We start from the raw sequence: 18252 nt of genomic DNA on the forward strand, positions 1-18252 counted from the left end.
GGCTTACTGACAGCAGGGGGGAAAGACATTAAAAATTGCAATGAAATTCTTGCCCTCCTAAACGCCATTTGGCTACCTACCAAAGTTGCCATCATTCACTGCAAAGGACACCAGAGAGGGGACTCTCCTATTGTAAAGGGTAACAGCCTAGCAGACTCAGCTGCAAGAGAGGCAGCCACTGGGCCACAAGAAAGCCTTCTGCCATTGCTGCCTAAGCCAATGCTACCTCCGGATCCTAGATATTCCCCAAAAGAAGAGCAGGAAGGGATGCAGTTGAAAGGGAAGAAAAATCAGCAGGGATGAATAGAGTTTCCTGACTCCCAGCTCTCTTTACGCCAGGGAATAGTAAGAGAAATAGTAGGAGATATTCATACTAGTATCCATCTAGGACAAAACAAGCTAGAACAACTTATCAGGAAGTATTATGTAGGGCCCAATATCAGGGATATTGTCCATTCCATTGTCTCGAGGTGCAGCATCTGTGCCAGAGTAAATGCGCAGAATAAGAAGCTACCCCACTTTGTGAGGTATCAGGGGAAAGCTCCAGGAGAACTGTGGGAAATAGATTTCACAGAGATGACCCCTGGGAAGTCAAGTTATAAGTATCTATTAGTATTAATAGACACCTTTTCAGAATGGGTGGAAGCATTCCCCACACAAGGAGAGGCTGCTTCCACAGTTTGCAAAGTCTTATTAAGGGAAATCATACCTAGATATAGCATTCCCTTAGCCCTAGGATCAGACAATGGACCTGCATTCATATCCAGGATATCCCAAGAATTAGCCACTAAGTTAGGTATTAATTGGAAATTGCATTGCATTTATAGGCCCCAAAGTTCAGGATAGGTAGAAAGAATGAACAGGACTCTGAAGGAAACTATAATTAAGCTGAGAGGGGAGGCCAGGGACAACTAGGTTGAGCTCCTTCCTTTTGCCCTTTTTAGAACCAGATGTACCCCCTATCTCAATAAATGGACCCCTTATGAAATCTTATTTGGGCAACCTGTGCTCCTTGTACCTCGATTGACCAGAGGGGAACTAGAGATTTCTAATCATAATTTCCTCAAGTTCTTTCAGGCCATGCAGCACATCAGAAGCGAGGTGCAGGCCCTCCAGAGATCAGCCCAATCAAATGCGAAACACAACTCCCAACTACCAGAGCCACCGGAGTCTGGACAGTAGGTGTGGATTCTCAACCACAGATGGGGCAACCTTAAGCCACGGTAGAATAGACCATTCCAGGTGATCCTGAGTACACCCACAGCTATTAAGGTAGCTAAAAAGCCCTACTGGATCCACCTCTCCCACGTGAAGCCGGCCCAACCACCCTACGAAGGATCTCAGAGATGGCAAGTCAAGCAGACCCCTGGAGAGCCTCTAAAGCTCACCTTCTCCTCCTTTTAGGACTGATGACTTTTTATTGTTTACCCAGTAAGGGACTAGAGTTGCAGGAATTGGTTTTAATCAGGACAGCAGATAGCACAGTTATAGCACAGAATAACACCTGGGAAAGGAACTTGCTACCTCCTGGCAAATTTCACCTTAGGTGATTCCAATTACAGTGACTATTGCCTTAACCAAGAAACCCTACCTGCCATCCTAGAGGGCCCAAAAGTAACAAAGGCACCTGAAGGACTATGGTTTGTGTGCACTCAAGGTATCTTCAAGTGTATAGTCCCCACTCATCCTGAACTTTGTGTAAGTGCTTATATTATTCCACAGGTATATCTGTATGGGGGAAACCCCAAATTCCTTGTTGCTCCCCCAAGGTGGGCAAAACGCTTTATCCCTATCCACTCCTTATCCCTATCATAGCTACCATAGGAATTGTAGAGTCAGCAGTAGTAGGGACAGCATCCCTCATTCAAGGGGAACTTACCCTCAGACAGCTATCCAAGACATTCTCCAAAAATATTACACTTCTCCAAAACCAGGTAACATACCTCAAGAAGCAAATAGAGTCCCTAGCTGAGGTAGCCCTTCAGAATAGGAGAGGGCTAGACCTCCTCCTCCTTGAGCAAGGAGGACTGTGTGCTGCTTTAAGAGAAGAATGTTGTTTTTATGCTAACCACTCTGGAGTAATTAGAGAGAATATCATGATACTTGCAAACAGATTAAAGAATAGGAACCTAGAAGAAGACAGCCCTAGCTGGTATGCCTCTATGTTCAAGACTTCTCCTTGGTTAACTACCCTCATATCTGCAATTGCTAGACCCCTCCTATTATTATTATTGGCTCTTACCTTTGGACCAATAATCCTTAATAAGCTCCTTGCATTCATAAAGGAGAGGGTAGATGTAGTAAAGTTAATGGTTCTGTCCCAACCTTACATCAGTCTTCCCACTGATGAAAAATCAAGGGTTTGATTTATGCCCAAAAGAGATGGGGGAATGTTAGATTCAGGGAAGTGTGCTGTAGCTGCCAGAGTGTAACTATTGAAGGAGCTGGAACAGGGAGTGCTGAAGTGCTGTGGCTGCCAGAATGTAACTATTGAAGGAGCAGGAACAGAGAGTGCTGATAGGGCCCCTGTGAGGCTGAGAACAAAGAAGGTCAGAGACCCTTATCAGAAGTTTATGTTTGAAATTCACCACTAAGCTAAAACCAGCCCATGTTGCTATGCCAGCCCCTGTTGCTATGCTGCATGCAATCTCCCTAGTGAATAGCTAACTGCCACATCTGCTTCTGTATAATGCTTGCTCACTTAAGATATATAAGGACCTAGCTGTAAGTGCCAGGCGCGACTCTCATTTGCAGCTCCTTGTGAGTATGGTGTCTCCGGACATCTTGGGAGTTCGCCCTGTGCAGGTTAAACTGGCCAATAAAGTACCATCTACACTCCTGAAAGTCTCCGATGTTTGTTCTTGCACCCGGTGGATGCAACATAGGCGCTTCTCCTGTGTGCCCTGACTGGGAATTGAACCTGGAACATCCACACAACGGACGAACACTCTACCACTTGAATATGTTTTCTTATGCAGGTGACACACTCACATATTTAAAAGCTATTTTTTTAATAGCAGAAAAATCCTACCTTGTGTTAGTTTATCCCAGTCAGGTATAGGGAGAAGGGGAGCAGTTGGCCAGCCATTGCAAAGTGGAACTGAGAACAATGTGTGTAAAAAAGTGACTATTTAGAATTCAAACTGTTGGTGAAATTGGAGTTGGCAGTTATAATTGTAGGTAGAATTTCTGTGAATAGATTGTAATTATCCAAACTGCATTTTAATCAGCACACCTGAGAACTTCAAAAAGAAATATTTTTAATACCATAAATAAATAGTTCCTTTGTGCCATTTCTTACTGGAAAGATATCTGCTCTGGTTCAGGCTGAATTCCTGGGATTTTCTTTAGTTCTGGCTCAGTGGGAAAAGTGCCACCTACCGAACTGCCAATCCCTTTCCTGTAGTGATCTTTGATCAAGCAAAGAAAATCACTATTAGGTTTTTAATGGTACTTATTAGCATTTGATATCTTAGAAATCTCTGTCAAATAGTTTTCATTAAGTAAATCAAAAGTTTTAAGTTCAGAACGGTATCAGGGATACCATGAAGAAGCAATGATGTCAGCTGACTTAGGTCGGGGTTAACCTGAGAATCAGTTTCCTTTTGGAACTCAATCAAGAAAATATTTTTCCAATTACAGGAAACAGTTTAGAATTCCTTTTCAGTCAGGCACATCGAGAATAAATTTTACTTGGTCATGATATATAATTTCTTTTGTATATTGTGGAATTTGACTTCTTAATATATCGTTGAGGATCTTCTGTGTTTATGAGCGGTATTGATCTGTAGCTTGTTGTATTTTTAAAATAAACTGTAAGACTTCTTTGATTACATTAGTCAATTATTTTATACAAAATTTAAGCTATGGTCTTTTAAGAGAGAATCAAATAGGCTATGGTATAGATGGCAGGCAGAGAAATTTGATTTGTGTTACTTAGAAAATAGTCAAACCCAGCCCTGGCCAGTTTGCTCAGTGGATAGAGCATCAGACTGGTGTGCAAACATTTCAGGTTCAATCTGGGTCAGAGAACACATAAGAAGCGACCATCTGCTTCTCACCCCTTCCCTCTCCCTCTTCTCTCTCTCTTCCACTCTCACAGCCAGTAGCTCAGTTGGTTCCAGCACCAGCCTCAGGCACGGAAGATAGCTTGGTACTTTGAGTGAGCATCAGCCCAAGGCAGGGGTTTCCAGGAAGTTTCTGGTTGGAGCACACGTGGGAATCTATCTCACTATGTCCCTTTCTCTCACTTAAAAAATGAATAAAATAAATAAATATGAATCCATATATAGATGGGACATAAAAATGAGACTCAGAGACATGAACAAGAATGTGATGGTAATGGGGGTGGGGCGGTAGGGGGAGGGGGGATGGGACGAGGAAGGAGAGAGGGGGTGGGGGAGGGGAGGGGCACAAAGAAAACCAGATAGAAGGTGACAGAAAACAATTTGACTTTGTGTGAGGGGTATACAGCATAATCAAATGTCAAAATAATCTGGAGATGTTTTCTCTCAACATATGTACCCTGATTTATCAATGTCACTGCATTAAATTTAATAATAATAAAAAATTTTAAAAAAATATTCAAATACATATAGTCTTTAAATTAGCATTATGATAAAAAAACAAAAGTTGATACTGAAAGAAATCTTTCTTAAAAAAATTTACTTTTAGTTTAATTCTCTAAACAATAAAAAATAAAACATTGATTGAAAAGTAAAGAATTTTTAAAACCTCTTTTATTCAGTAAAAATGTGTTTAGTCTTTGAATGTTTTATGCAAAGGGACAGTGACAATTCAGAGCACACACTTTAAATTATGCATACAGTCCTGGTCAGTGGTCAGCAGAGAGAGTTCCATCCCCACCTATTTGAGCCCATGGTCTCAGGCTCCAGCCCATGGTCACTGATCCTGAGAGTGCTGGCTCCACCCCCTAGGTCACTGCTTTGCCCAGGTCAGGGCACATGTTAGAAGAAATCAATGTCACAACTAGGTGGAACAAATTGATGCTTCTCTCTACCTCTCTCAGAAAAAGAAGTGTGTATACATTCTTTTTGACACAATATTTGGAATATTTGGATAAGGGAGGAAATACAAAAATCAGAATTTTCAAATTGAAGTTTGGAGAGACATTTAATTTTAGTACTAATTTGATTGCCTAAATATATGTATATGTGTGTGTTTCTCATATATAAATATAGATATATATACAAATATAGATAATATGGATGTTAACTATATAACATGATATTGTAGTGATAATAATATATGTCATATAAAATTAATATAATAAATATAAATATTTTAAAGAATATGTAAGTATAAATACTTAAACCTGATTTTTCTGAAGATGAGTTTATTGTAAACCTATTATGACAAGTTTTATTAAGTTTTTGTGTGATATTAATTCAACATGCTAAAATTTGATGTATTTTATTTTGGTTTAAAACTGATGAGCTCATCACTAATATTCCCAGAAAAATATTTGAGAGATGATTGCTACTTGAAGGAAATTTAATCACATTTAGAAGAATCATAAACTTAAAAAAAAACTGTAGTAAAATTAAAAATATTGGTTGGAAATTTTATCATTTATTTCCCAACAACTTTTATTATTGTCCATTAATGACTTATATTGCCATTTTAGAAACTTGAAATGGACTTGGAAGGAAATGTTTTGGAGCTAACTAGTTCCATATTATGTTTTTCTATCCAGGAGAGAAAAGTATATAAAAATTGAATAAATCTGATGATGTTTGGCCCTCATTTTAGTTCCCTTGAGTACAACCTAGCTAAAAACATCATGCAACATATATTTTGTATTTATTACTCTAAGGTTTCTAGTTGTCAGTCAATGCCAAATACAAAGAAAAGTAAGAGTCATAGACACAAACATGGCAATAAAGTCTCCTGATGATTTCTTTTTTGTGTTTACAACTTACTCATCCTTATTGCATCTTTAAACAGTAATTTGTTCTAATTGTTGGTGAGGCATTTGAAAGTCTACTGAAATTTCTGTCTGTCAATCAAATATTAGATAAAGTTCAATTGTGCTGATTATGTATTTGAGAGAGAATAAATTCTAGACAGGTACATCAACCCCTTTCAGCAAAACACATTCTTGGGAAAAGGTGAAATTTGTATCTTCATTCTAATGGAATGGAAATGTGCAGTTGAGAAGTCATTGGTGCCACTACTAAGGAAATAATAACTCACTTGCACTATTTTGGTATTTTGTGCTTAAAGGAATATTATTTGTTTTAGTTTTTAGTTTTGGTTTTTTGTGATTTTTGTTGGTATGTGTGTGTGCATGCACATGAGAAAGAGAGAGCAAGAGAGAGACAGACTGACAGACAGGAGGGAAGCGAGATGAAAAGCATCAATTTATAGTTGCCTCACTTTAGTTGTTCATTGATTGCTTTTCATATGTGCCTTGATGGAAGTGGGGGGAAGGGGGATCTCCAGCCAAGCCAGTGACCCTTTGCTCAAGCCAGTGACCTGGGGCTTTAAACCAGTGATCCTGGGATTATGTCAGTGATCCCACCCTTAAGCCTGTGAGCCCAGGATTAAGCTGGTGAGCTTGCACTCAAACTGGATAAGCCCAAGATCAAGCCAGCAATTTTGAGGTTTTGAACCTGGGACTTCAGCTCTCAGGTTGTCACTCTACCCACTGCACCACCACTGGTCAGGCAAAGGAATGTTTTAGTAGTTTAAAAACTGTGAAATTTTGTTGTCACCATGTAAATGAATTTTACAACTCCTGTAGAGAGAAAACCACTTTTACAATCCTCTGGCCATTTTACCAGACAGCTTTTTCAAACATATGAGAGAATAGTGAAATGTAAAATGTGCAAAGCATTTTATTTCAAATCAGTGTTTGGCAATAATACCATCAATGTTGCCTACAATACACAGATCAATAAGCAACTAGAAAAGTAGTAAATGTCTTAAAATGCTTTTTCCAATGATGTCAATACATTGTTCCTTTATTCCCCTTCTATAAAAACTGTCTTCTACTCTTTTTTTAGCCACATGGTTTCTTTTTATATTTATACAGAAATACTGAATGTCAAGACTAGAACTGACCCTGAAGCTCACATTTTTCATAGCACTTGAGAATATCATACTATTAAAAAAAATGACTGCACTCCCAGATACATTTTTAGATATGTGTTGCCTGCCACTACAGATATGTTCAGTTTTGGAATAATCCTGTCTGCAATCTGTTCATTTTTTTTCACTATTTTTCTCCTATGCTGTTTCTCTCCTTTTGCAATATTCCCTCTGGTTTTATTTTAGCATCTTCCCTTGAGTTCTCAACTTTACCCCTCCTTATAGTCTCATTTTTTGTTGTATATTGTGTTTTTCTGTCTTGCACTGCTGGGATTTTACCAAGTCACTCTGGTTTTATGTACATAATTAGCAGACTATATATGACAAAAACCTGAATTGTTCATCAGGGTGTCATTAGAAAAAGACCAGGCCCAGAGGTCTCCTCGAGCTGACCTGTAGTGTGTGGGTTCTTGACTTCATGCAAGAAAGATTTCACAACACAAACTCAGGTGATTTTATAGTACATTTATTAAAGCTGGGGACAGTGAAACAATAGAAAGATTTAGAGTAAAAGAAACAGAAGCAAGCCTAGGCAGGGCTATTCTGGTTCCCTATAAACATTAAGGGAAAAAAGTGAGCCATGCTGGGCTGCATAAACTCACTGAGAAGTAAGTTACCATGACAGAAGTAAGCCAAGGCAGGGCTTCTTTTAGCTCACTGAAAAGTCAGAGTAAAAAGGGGCCTTGGAAATAGATTCAGTGGGTAAGTTCAAAACAAGTGACCATTGCCCACCACTCTCCTGGTTGCAAGTCTCATGAGGACACTTAGAGTTTAAGAAAAAAAAAGTTTATGGATGAGAAAAGGCATAGGTCATGCTCCAGAAACAGCCCCATAAGGCATCCTTTGTCTTGAGGGTTTTTTATTTCTCTTCTGCATGAGAGAATCTTAGGGGAATGATTCAGCTGAATATTCATCAGCTTTCAAGGTGTGTTTTTAATGTGCTGATGCATCAAAATGAACATAAAGGGGAGTTTGGGATTATTCTCTGGTTTGCTTCACTGCTTTACTTTTATCTTGGGTCTCTCTGGCTCTATTCAGGTTTTTGTTATTTGTTCTCCTGATTTCATCTATCCTTGGGTTTGACTGGCACAAATGGCATTAATTGGGTCTCTGATCTTTATCTCCATGAGCAAGGTGATTTAAGTTATTTATTCTCAGCAAAGTATAAACTATTTATTCTCAAGTGTCCTTAGTTAGGGAAGCAAAGGTCTTGTGATTCACAAGCTATCTGTAAGTCATTCAAATTGTGTGGCTTTATTTAATTATTTTGCCTCAGTTTCCCCATTCTACTTGCCCAAGAATTTTCCTAGCTTCTTACTATCCTGCCTCAGAAACACCTTTTCAGCACATACCAAGTTGAGGGGGAGCTGGACAATAGAGGCATATTTTGCACATTATTATGGAGAAATTGAGATGTTATATTTGAGAGTTAGTAATTTTACCTTTTTACTTTTAGCATTTTTCTCTGATATCTACTTAAGGAAAATTCTGTAAACTTTGAATAAAATTTTAAGATCTGTGATAAAGGCAGCTAGAGATAAGAAAGAAATGGATTTATTTATATGTAAAGTTTGAAGGAAAATAATATATCACTAGACCACTTATACAATGGTGTAAGATAAATTATAAGAAGCTTTGTAAGGGGTTAAATCACAATAATTGCTTGTAAGGGTTCAGTCACAGAATTTCTTGTAGAGTTAAGGCAGTACACATCACTGGAAGCTTAGTTCACAAATCTTAGTTTTTACTTTGTTTCCTAAAGAGTACAGGAAAACTCTCTTGCAAAAGCAGAGAGTTTCATTTGTGAATGGTTCACAAAGGCATTGGAAGACCCCGGTCATTCCAAAGCAACCTCAAGGACTCCAGATAGACCTGTGCCAGTATCAGAAGGACATTCGGGGAGGCATCCGTGCAGCCTGGATTCACACTTCCTGCACACTGCTATGTGACTAACTGCATGTTCTATGATGAATTACTAACATTTCAAAAGATTTATAAACTGGCCAATCAGCTGAAACTATTAAGGCAATTCTTTTGGACATGAGTCCCCTGCCATCTCAAGTTGGCAATTTGAATAAAAGAAATTTTTATAGCACTCAGATTCATCTCTCTGGTTGATTGGCAGTGATTGGCAATCCAAACCATGGCTTGTTGTCAAGATTTGGGAAGTTGGCAGCAGAGCAGGCAGACGCACAGACTCCCAGCTCTCACCACCAAACTGGAATACAAATCAATTTAGAAACAATCAGCATGAAAAACCAACTCTGGACTATAAGAATAGCTCTGAAAAACCAAGGAGCAAGGAAGAAGCCACAAAAAACCTGGTAGGGAGTGCCTGAATCTCCGCTACTAACATGAACGGTGGGGAGGGGGGGTGAGGCTGAGGGCCCAGAGAGGCTCTCACTCCAGGGAAAAGACCAGAAAATACTGCTCACAGTCACATGCCTGGCGACAAGGGAGTGAAGTGTGTTGAAAGGACCGGCTTATATTCCAAGAGGAAAAGGGAGAGAGAGAAACAGATGATGAGAGGCTGAGGAATGCAGGGGATGACATAAAAAGCTGACTCATCCAAAGCTGGAGGCAGTCATAGCTGGGGGAGGGACTGATCCTTCCACAAAAAAAAAAAAAAAGAATAAATTGCTTCTGAATGACATATCTCCAGACATCTCTCTAGCTCCAGTCAGCGCAACAAGACACAGCTGAAAACAAGAAGTGGGGAGGAGGGGCAGTAACTCAGGTCTCCATGGAGATCTGAGATACACCTCCCCCTACTGAAGCTGAGAATACACCCTGCCCTAGAGAGATTATCTGGTAGAAGAGGCCTTCAGAGTCTCAGGATACACCACCACATTCCTGCATACAGTTGCTAGGAAGACCCCTGCTGAGATCAGTAAATAAGACTATTACCTGTTAAAAAACAAACAAATCAAGACTTAAAAGTGACCCAAATCAGAAAGTAGATTACAAATAATAGCTGATGCCAACACAAGAAGACCTAGAAATAACACAATTGAAAACTGGAAGCAAACAACACCAAGCATAGACTCAACCAGCTCTAAAAACAAAACACCCAAAACACAGACATAATGAGAAGACAAAGAAGTGCAATCCAAATAAAACCACAAAAGAAACCTTCAGGAGATGAACTGAGTGATATGGAAATAACAAAACTTCCAGATGCGGAGTTCAAAATAATGATTGTAAGGATGCTTAGGGATCTTAGAACAACAATGGATGGTCATTATGAACACCTAAATAAAGAAATAGCAAGTATAAAAAAGAATATTGAAATATTAAAAAAGAATCAGTCAGAGATGACAAATACAATATCAGAAATGAAGACCACAATGGAAGGAATTAAAAACAGAATGGATAGAGCTGAGGATCGAATCAGTGAGTTGAAGGACAACTTTAATGAAGGCAAGAAAGCAGAGAAGAAAAAAGAAAAGAGACTCAAAACATCTGAGGAAACTCTTAGAGAGCTCTGTGACAACATGAAGAGAAATAACATCCGCATCATACGGGTTCCTGAAGAAAAGAAAGAACAAGGGATAGAGACTGTGTTCAATCATATCATAGCTCAAAACTTCCCTAAATTCTTAATTAATGCAGGAGAAACTCTCCCAAGTTCAAGAAGCACAGAGAACTCCATTAAAAAGAAACTCAAAGAAACTTACACCAAGACATATCATAATTAAAATACCAAAGCTAAGTGATAAAGAGAAAAGGAGCTCCCATAAGGATGACATCCAACTTCTCAACAGAAACACTTGAGACCAGAAAAAATGGCAAGAAATATTCAAAGTAATGCAGAAGAAGAACCTACAACCAAGACAACTTTATCCAGCAAGGCTATCAATTAAAATTGAAGGAGAAATATAAAGCTTCCCAGACAAAAAAAAAAAAAAAACTCAAGGAATTTATTACAACCAAACCAATTATACAAAAAACATTAAAGGGCCTGTTGTAAACAGATCAAAGTGGAAAAAGAATATAGCAAAAGAGGAATACAACTTTAAAGAATAAAATGGCAATAAACAACTACATATCAATAATAACCTTAAATGTAAATAGTTGAAATGATCCAATCAAAAGACATAAGGTAGCTGCATAGATAAAAAAACAGGACCCGTATATATGCTGTCTACAAGAGACACACCTTAAAACAAAAAATGCACATAGACTGAATGTAAAAGGATGAAAAAAATTTTTCATGCAAATGGAAATGAAAAAAAAGCTGCAGTAGCAATACTTATATCAGACAAAATGGACTTTAAAACAAAGGATATATTAAAAGATAAAGAAGGCCATTACATAATGATAAAGGGAGTAATCCAACAGGAAGATATAACTATTATAAATATTGATGCACCTAATATAGGAGCACCTAAAAATATATAAAGCAGACTTTGATGAATATAAAGGGCAAGATCAACAGCAATATTATAATAGTAAAGAATTTCAATACCCCACTAACATCACTAGATAAATCCACAAGAAAGAAAATTAACAAAGAAACAGCAGACTTAATGGACACACTAGATCAACTCGATTTAATAGATACCCTAAAGCAGCAGAATATACATTCTTTTCAAGTGCTCATGATACATTCTTTAGGATAGACCACATGTTAAGGCACAAAAGTGCTCTCAACAAATTTAAGATTGAAATTATATCAAGCACTTTCTCTGATCACAATGGCATGAAACTAGAAATCAACCACAACAGAAAAGCTCAAAAACTCTCAAACACATGGAAACTAAATAGCAGGTTGTTAAATAAGAAATGGATAAAGAATGAGATCAAAGAAGAAATAAAAAAATTCTAGAAACAAATGACAATGAGCGTTCAACAACTCAAAATCTATGGGACACAACAAAAGCAGTACTGAGAGGGAAGTTTAAGACACTACAGGCACATTTTAAGAAACTAGAAAAAGCTCAAATAAACAACTTAACCCTGCATCTAAAAGAACTAGAAAAAGAAACAGCATGTAAAGCCCAAATGTAGTAGAAGGAAGGAAATAATAAAGATCAGAGCAGAAATAAATGACATAGAGGCTAAAGAGATAATACAGAGGATCAATGAAACTAGAAGCTGGTTCTTTGAAAAGGTAAACCAAAGATACTAAAGACTTGTACTCAAAAAACTATAAAACAATGATTAAAAAATCAAGGAAGATACAAACAAGTGGAAACATATACCATGCTCATGGTTAGGAAGAATAAACATCATTAAAATGTCTATATTACCCAAAGCAATCTATAAATTCAATGCAATACCAATTAAAATACCAATAACATACTTAAAAGATATAGACCACATATTCCAAAAATTTATATGGAACCAAAAGAGAACACGAATAGCCTCAGCAATCTTAAAAAAGAAGAATAAAGTGGGAGGTATCACACTTCCGGATATCAAGTTATACTACAAGGCCATTGTACTCAAAACAGCCTGGTACTGGCATAAGAATAGGCATATAGATAAATGGAACAGAACAGAGAACCCAGAAATAAACCTACAGCTCTATGGACAACTGATATTTGACAAAGGAGGTAAGGAAATACAATGGAGTAAAGACAGCCTCTTTAATAAATGATGTTGGGAAAATTGGACAGCTACCTGCAAAAAAATGAAACTAGACCGGCAACTTACACCATTCACAAACCATGGCTTGTTCAGGTAACAGTTTTACTTATGAAAATGATATGTGGAGATTAGACATATAAGTATAGTTATCCATAGTAGCCAGAGCAGAGTGGAAAATAACTAGCTAGAGTCATAAATCTTTGAAGAAGTGGTTAATTGAGACATAATGGGATAGAATTTTCAATCATGCATATCAATAGTAAGTTAAAATTTTATTTTCAACATAGTTAAAACAACAGAAAATTTTTCTATGTTTCTATAACTTCTTAGTCATTATAATAAATATATTTTACTAGATATGTCAGGGAAATCCAAGTGTAAAATGTACTAAAATAAGATGCAAATCCTGATTAATACATAAATGTGACTTTTCTGATGTGTTGATCTCTGAAATAGTGCAACTTCATAATGTGTATCAACTGGCAATCTATTTCATTTATTCTAGTGTGTTACCTATTTTAACAAGTGAAAGAGGTAAGAAAATGGGTGAGCAGAACAGAATCAGAAAAATATATTAAATAGCTCCTCTTTATAAAGTATAGGGTTCAAAGAGGCAAAAGTAGGTTTACAGTTGTTCATATGGAAAGTAAAACAATAATTAATAAATAATAGTACAAGAATAAACTCTGTTTCACAGTTGTAAACCTACTTTTTCCTCACCCTGTATATAAAACAACCCATAAGATGATGAGAATAGTTTTCAATGTATTAACCTCCCATGAGTATGGAGTTTTCTGCTGACAGCTCAACTAAGATATACAAGTACTGTATTGCTTTTTAAAGCAATCTATGCCTGACCTGTGGTGAGGCAGTGGATAAAATGTTACTTGAAATGCTGAGGTCACTGGTTTGAATCCCTGGGCTTGCCTGGTCAAGGCACATATAGGAAGCAACTACTATGAATTGATGCTTCCTGCTTCTCCCCCCTCTATCTCTCTCTCTCTCTCTCTCCCTGTCTACCTTCTCTCTAAAAATCAATGAATAAATCCTCTAAAAAATATATTTAAAACAATCTATCTATAGGACTTCTATGTAAGGTTGCATTAAAAATGCCAAAGATGCCCTGGCCGGTTGGCTCAGCGGTAGAGCGTCGGCCTGGCGTGTGGGGGACCCGGGTTTGATTCCTGGCCAGGGCACATAGGAGAAGCGCCCATTTGCTTCTCCACCCCTCCCCCTCTCCTTCTTCTCTGTCTCTCTCTTCCCCTCCCGCAGCCAAGGCTCCATTGGAGCAAAGATGGCCCGGGCGCTGGGGATGGCTCCTTGGCCTCTGCCCCAGGCGCTAGAGTGGCTCTGGTCACTGCAGAGCGACGCCCCGGAGGGGCAGAGCATCGCTCCCTGGTGAGCAGAGCATCGCCCCTGGTGGGCGTGCCGGGTGTATCCCGGTCGGGCGCATGCGGGAGTCTGTCTGACTGTCTCTCCCCATTTCCAGCTTCAGAAAAAAAAAAAAAAATTAAAAATGCCAAAGATGCCCTGACTGGATAGCTCACTTGGTTAAATCATCATCCCAAAGCACAGAGGTTGCCGGTTCGATCCCCAGTCAGGGCACATACAGGAACAGATTGATGTTCTTGTCTCTCTCTCTCTCTCACTTTCTCCCTTCCTCTCTCTAAAATCAATAAAATAAATATTTTAAAAATATTGAAAGTGCTTTATGAATGAGTAAAACTAATACTAAAATATCAAGTCAGTATTCTTATTAATATTGCATTCATTATTAGTGAAAAAGATTAATGTATCCTGGTTAAAATATAAATAGGCATCATGGCACCCACACTGGAGAACCCATTCTTTATGCCTGAGTAGGCACATCCCAGTCAATAACAAACGTATTGGGCAATTGTTTTTTCAATTCACTGAAACACTGCTGTTTGCTACCACCACTGAGAGTTTTGGATGTTTTCAAACTAAACTATTCTCAGCCTAGATGAGTTTGGTGCCACCTGAATATTCAACATTCACCAGCTGGCACTTTTGCCATGAGAACTAGCACATATAATTCATTTCCATGGCAACCCATAAGTCACAAATCCCAAAGGCAGCTGCAAGAAAAATAAATAAATAAAGACCCTCACATTAGTTCTTAGCAGAGTGACCCTGGACATCTTTGAAGACTTTTTTGGTTTAGTTTCAAAGCCAACTCTGTCATAGGTAGACAGGGGGCTTGTGCTGCTTTATTCCGCAGAGTGGCAATTCAAACAAAATTATCTTCTTAAAAACAAGAATCTAAAATTAGACTTGGGTAGTGTAGGGTCAGTAGTCACAACTATTACAGCTGCCATTGCTGCCAGGCATGTGCAGGTTCACATTAGATTCAGACAGTAAGGAAACAATGGAGCCAAAAACTTGTGGGCCATTTCTTTATTTTAGCCTTGTACCTGGCAGATGAGTAAAAACACACAGGGCACCAAAACCCACTCACACATTCTCCAGTTCCACAACCAGGAGAATATTCTTTGAGTTTTCCTAAAATCAAAGGCCCCCCACCAGCCTCAGTCCCCTCTGGTTCCCCATCTCCTTCTCCTTAAAATTTTTCTGAATAAAAACTTCTCCTCTAGCACACAATAGCATAATAAAGCCCCTTCCCAAGCAGGAAGGTAATTAGCAGTTTCACAGAGCACATATCTGGGTAGCCATTTTTAACAATAAAAGTGAGCAACTCAGGCCCTGGCCGGTTGGCTCAGTGGTAGAGCATTGGCCTGGCGTGCAGGAGTCCCAGGTTCGATTCCCAGCCAGGGCACACAGGAGAAGGGCCCATCTGCTTCTCCACCCCTCCCCCTCTCCTTCCTCTCTGTCTCTCTCTTCCCCTCCCACAGCCAAGGCTCCACTGGAGCAAAGTTTGCCCGGGCACTGAGGATGGCTCTGTGGCCTCTGCCTCAGGTGCTAGAATGCCTCTGATTGTGGCAAAGTGATGCCCCAAGATGGGCAGAGCATCGCCTTCTGGTGGGCGTGCCAGGTGGATCCCAGTTCGGCGCATGCAGGAGTCTATCTGACCGCCTCCCTGTTTCCAGCTTCGGAAAAATACAAAAAAAAAAAAAAGTGAGCAACTCAGAAAATATAAATTTTACAAACTCATTTGCCCATCAGGCAGGAAAGAAAGAATCTTCACAAATCATATTCCAGGTAAGTGTCTTTTCATAAGTAGGCTACCCTATTCTCCTGTTATCTTTTTAAATTTTTCTTTTGATAATATGCAACTGCTTTAAGAAATGCAGATGCATCAGAACTCTGACTTTTTGATAACTAATACAACTTTAAAACATATTTGAATATTTATATAAAGTCTATGGTTCATACCTACAATCATTTTTAATTTATTTTTAGACAGATATATTTCTTAGCAAGACTGCCTGCTTTGGCAGCAACTAGATGTTAAAACCAAACAATTTATATGTGGCCTTCTGTGAGTATGGCAGTGGAGCCTCCATGAACTGAGTACCTACTTTTACCCTACACATCATCACATTTAATCTTCATACCACTTCTAGATGGAGAGAAGTTTCAGTCTCATTTTTCAGTTGAGGAAACTGAGGCATAGAGCTGTTCAATAACTTGTTCATATCATTAAGATAGAAAGTAAAAGAATCAGATGTCAAAGTAAAAAAACCAGCTTGAATGAATCCACTCAATCTACAACCATCATCTTTAAATATAAAATTCAGAGAAGAAAATACTATTTCCTCACTTTTATACTTTGAAAAAAAAAAAAACCTTTCAAGTTAATTTACATATTGAGATTTCCTTTACAATACATACATTTACTTTTCAATAAAAGATAATACAGATGTAGTCCCATTCATTTATCTTTGCCTTCACTTCTCTTGCCATTGGAGTCAAGTTCATAAAATGTTCTTTAAAACCCAGGTCCATGATTTTAGTACCTATGTCTTCTTCTATGTACTTTATTGTTTCAGGTCTTATATTTAGGTCTTTGATCCATTTTGAATTAATTTTAGTACACGGGGACAGGCTGTAGTCGAGTTTCATTCTTTTGCATGTGGCTTTCCAGTTTTCCCAACACCATTTGTTGAAGAGGCTTTCTTTTCTCCATTGTGTGTTGTTGGCCCCTTTATCAAAGATTATTTGACCATATATATGTGGTTTTATTTCTGGGCTTTCTATTCTGTTCCATTGGTCTGAGTGTCTATTTTTCTGCCAATACCATGCTGCTTTGATTATCATGGCCCTATAATATAGTTTAAAGTCAGGTATTGTAATGCCCCCAGCTTCATTCTTTTTCCTTAGGATTGTTTTGGCTATTCGGGGTTTTTTATAGTTCCATATAAATCTGATGATTTTTTGTTCCATTTTTTAAAAAAATGTCATAGGAATTTTGATGGGAATTGCATTAAATTTGTATATTGCTTTGGGTAATATGGCCATTTTGATTATATTTATTCTTCCTATCCAAGAACAAGGAATATTTTTCCATCTCATTGTATCTTTTTTGATTTCCCTTAACAATGCTTTGTAATTTTCATTATATAGGTCCTTTACATTCTTTGTTATGTTAATAAAAAGTTTTTGCTCAGCAAGAGAAACTGATATCAAAATAAACAGACAGCCAACTAAATGGGAAATGATATTTTCAAACAACAGCTCAGATAAGGGCCTAATATCCAAAATTTACAAAGAACTCATAAAACTCAACAACAAACAAACAAACAATCCAATAAAAAAATGGGAAGAGGACATGAACACACTTCTCCCAGGAAGAGATACAAATGGCCAACAGATATATGAAAAGATGCTCAGCTTCATTAGTTATTAGAGAAATGCAAATCAAAACTACAATGAGATACCACCTCACCCCTGTTAGATTAGCTATTATCAACAAGACGGGTAATATCAAATGTTGGAGAGGCTGTGGAGAAAAAGGAACCCTCATTCACTGTTGGTGGGACTGTAAAGCAGTACAACCATTATGGAGGAAAGTATGGTGGTTCCTCAAAAAACTGCAAATAGAACTACCTTATGACCCAGCAATCCCTCTACTGGGTATATACCCCAAAACCTCAGAAACATTGATACGTGAAGACACATGTAGCCCCATGTTCATTGCAGCACTGTTCACAGTGGCCAAGACATGGAAACAACCAAAAAGCCCTTCAATAGAAGACTGGATAAAGAAGATGTGGCACATATACACTATGGAATACTACTCAGCCATAAGAAATGATGACATCAGATCATTTACAGCAAAATGGTGGGAACTTGATAACATTATACGGAGTGAAATAAGTAAATCAGAAAAAAACAAGAACTATATGATTCCATACATTGGTGGAACATAAAAACGAGACTAAGAGACATGGACAAGAGTGTGGTGGTTACCAGGGGTGGGGGGAGGGAGGACATGCGAGGGAGGGAGGGAGAGAGTTAGAGGGAGGGGGAGGGGCACAGAGAACTAGATAGAGGGTGGCGGAGGACAATCTGACTTTGGGTGAGGGGTATGCAACATAATTTAATGACAAAATAACCTAGACATGT

The sequence above is a fragment of the Saccopteryx bilineata genome, chromosome 4, assembly GCF_036850765.1.
Source record: "Saccopteryx bilineata isolate mSacBil1 chromosome 4, mSacBil1_pri_phased_curated, whole genome shotgun sequence".
Taxonomy (NCBI): Eukaryota; Metazoa; Chordata; class Mammalia; order Chiroptera; family Emballonuridae; genus Saccopteryx; species Saccopteryx bilineata.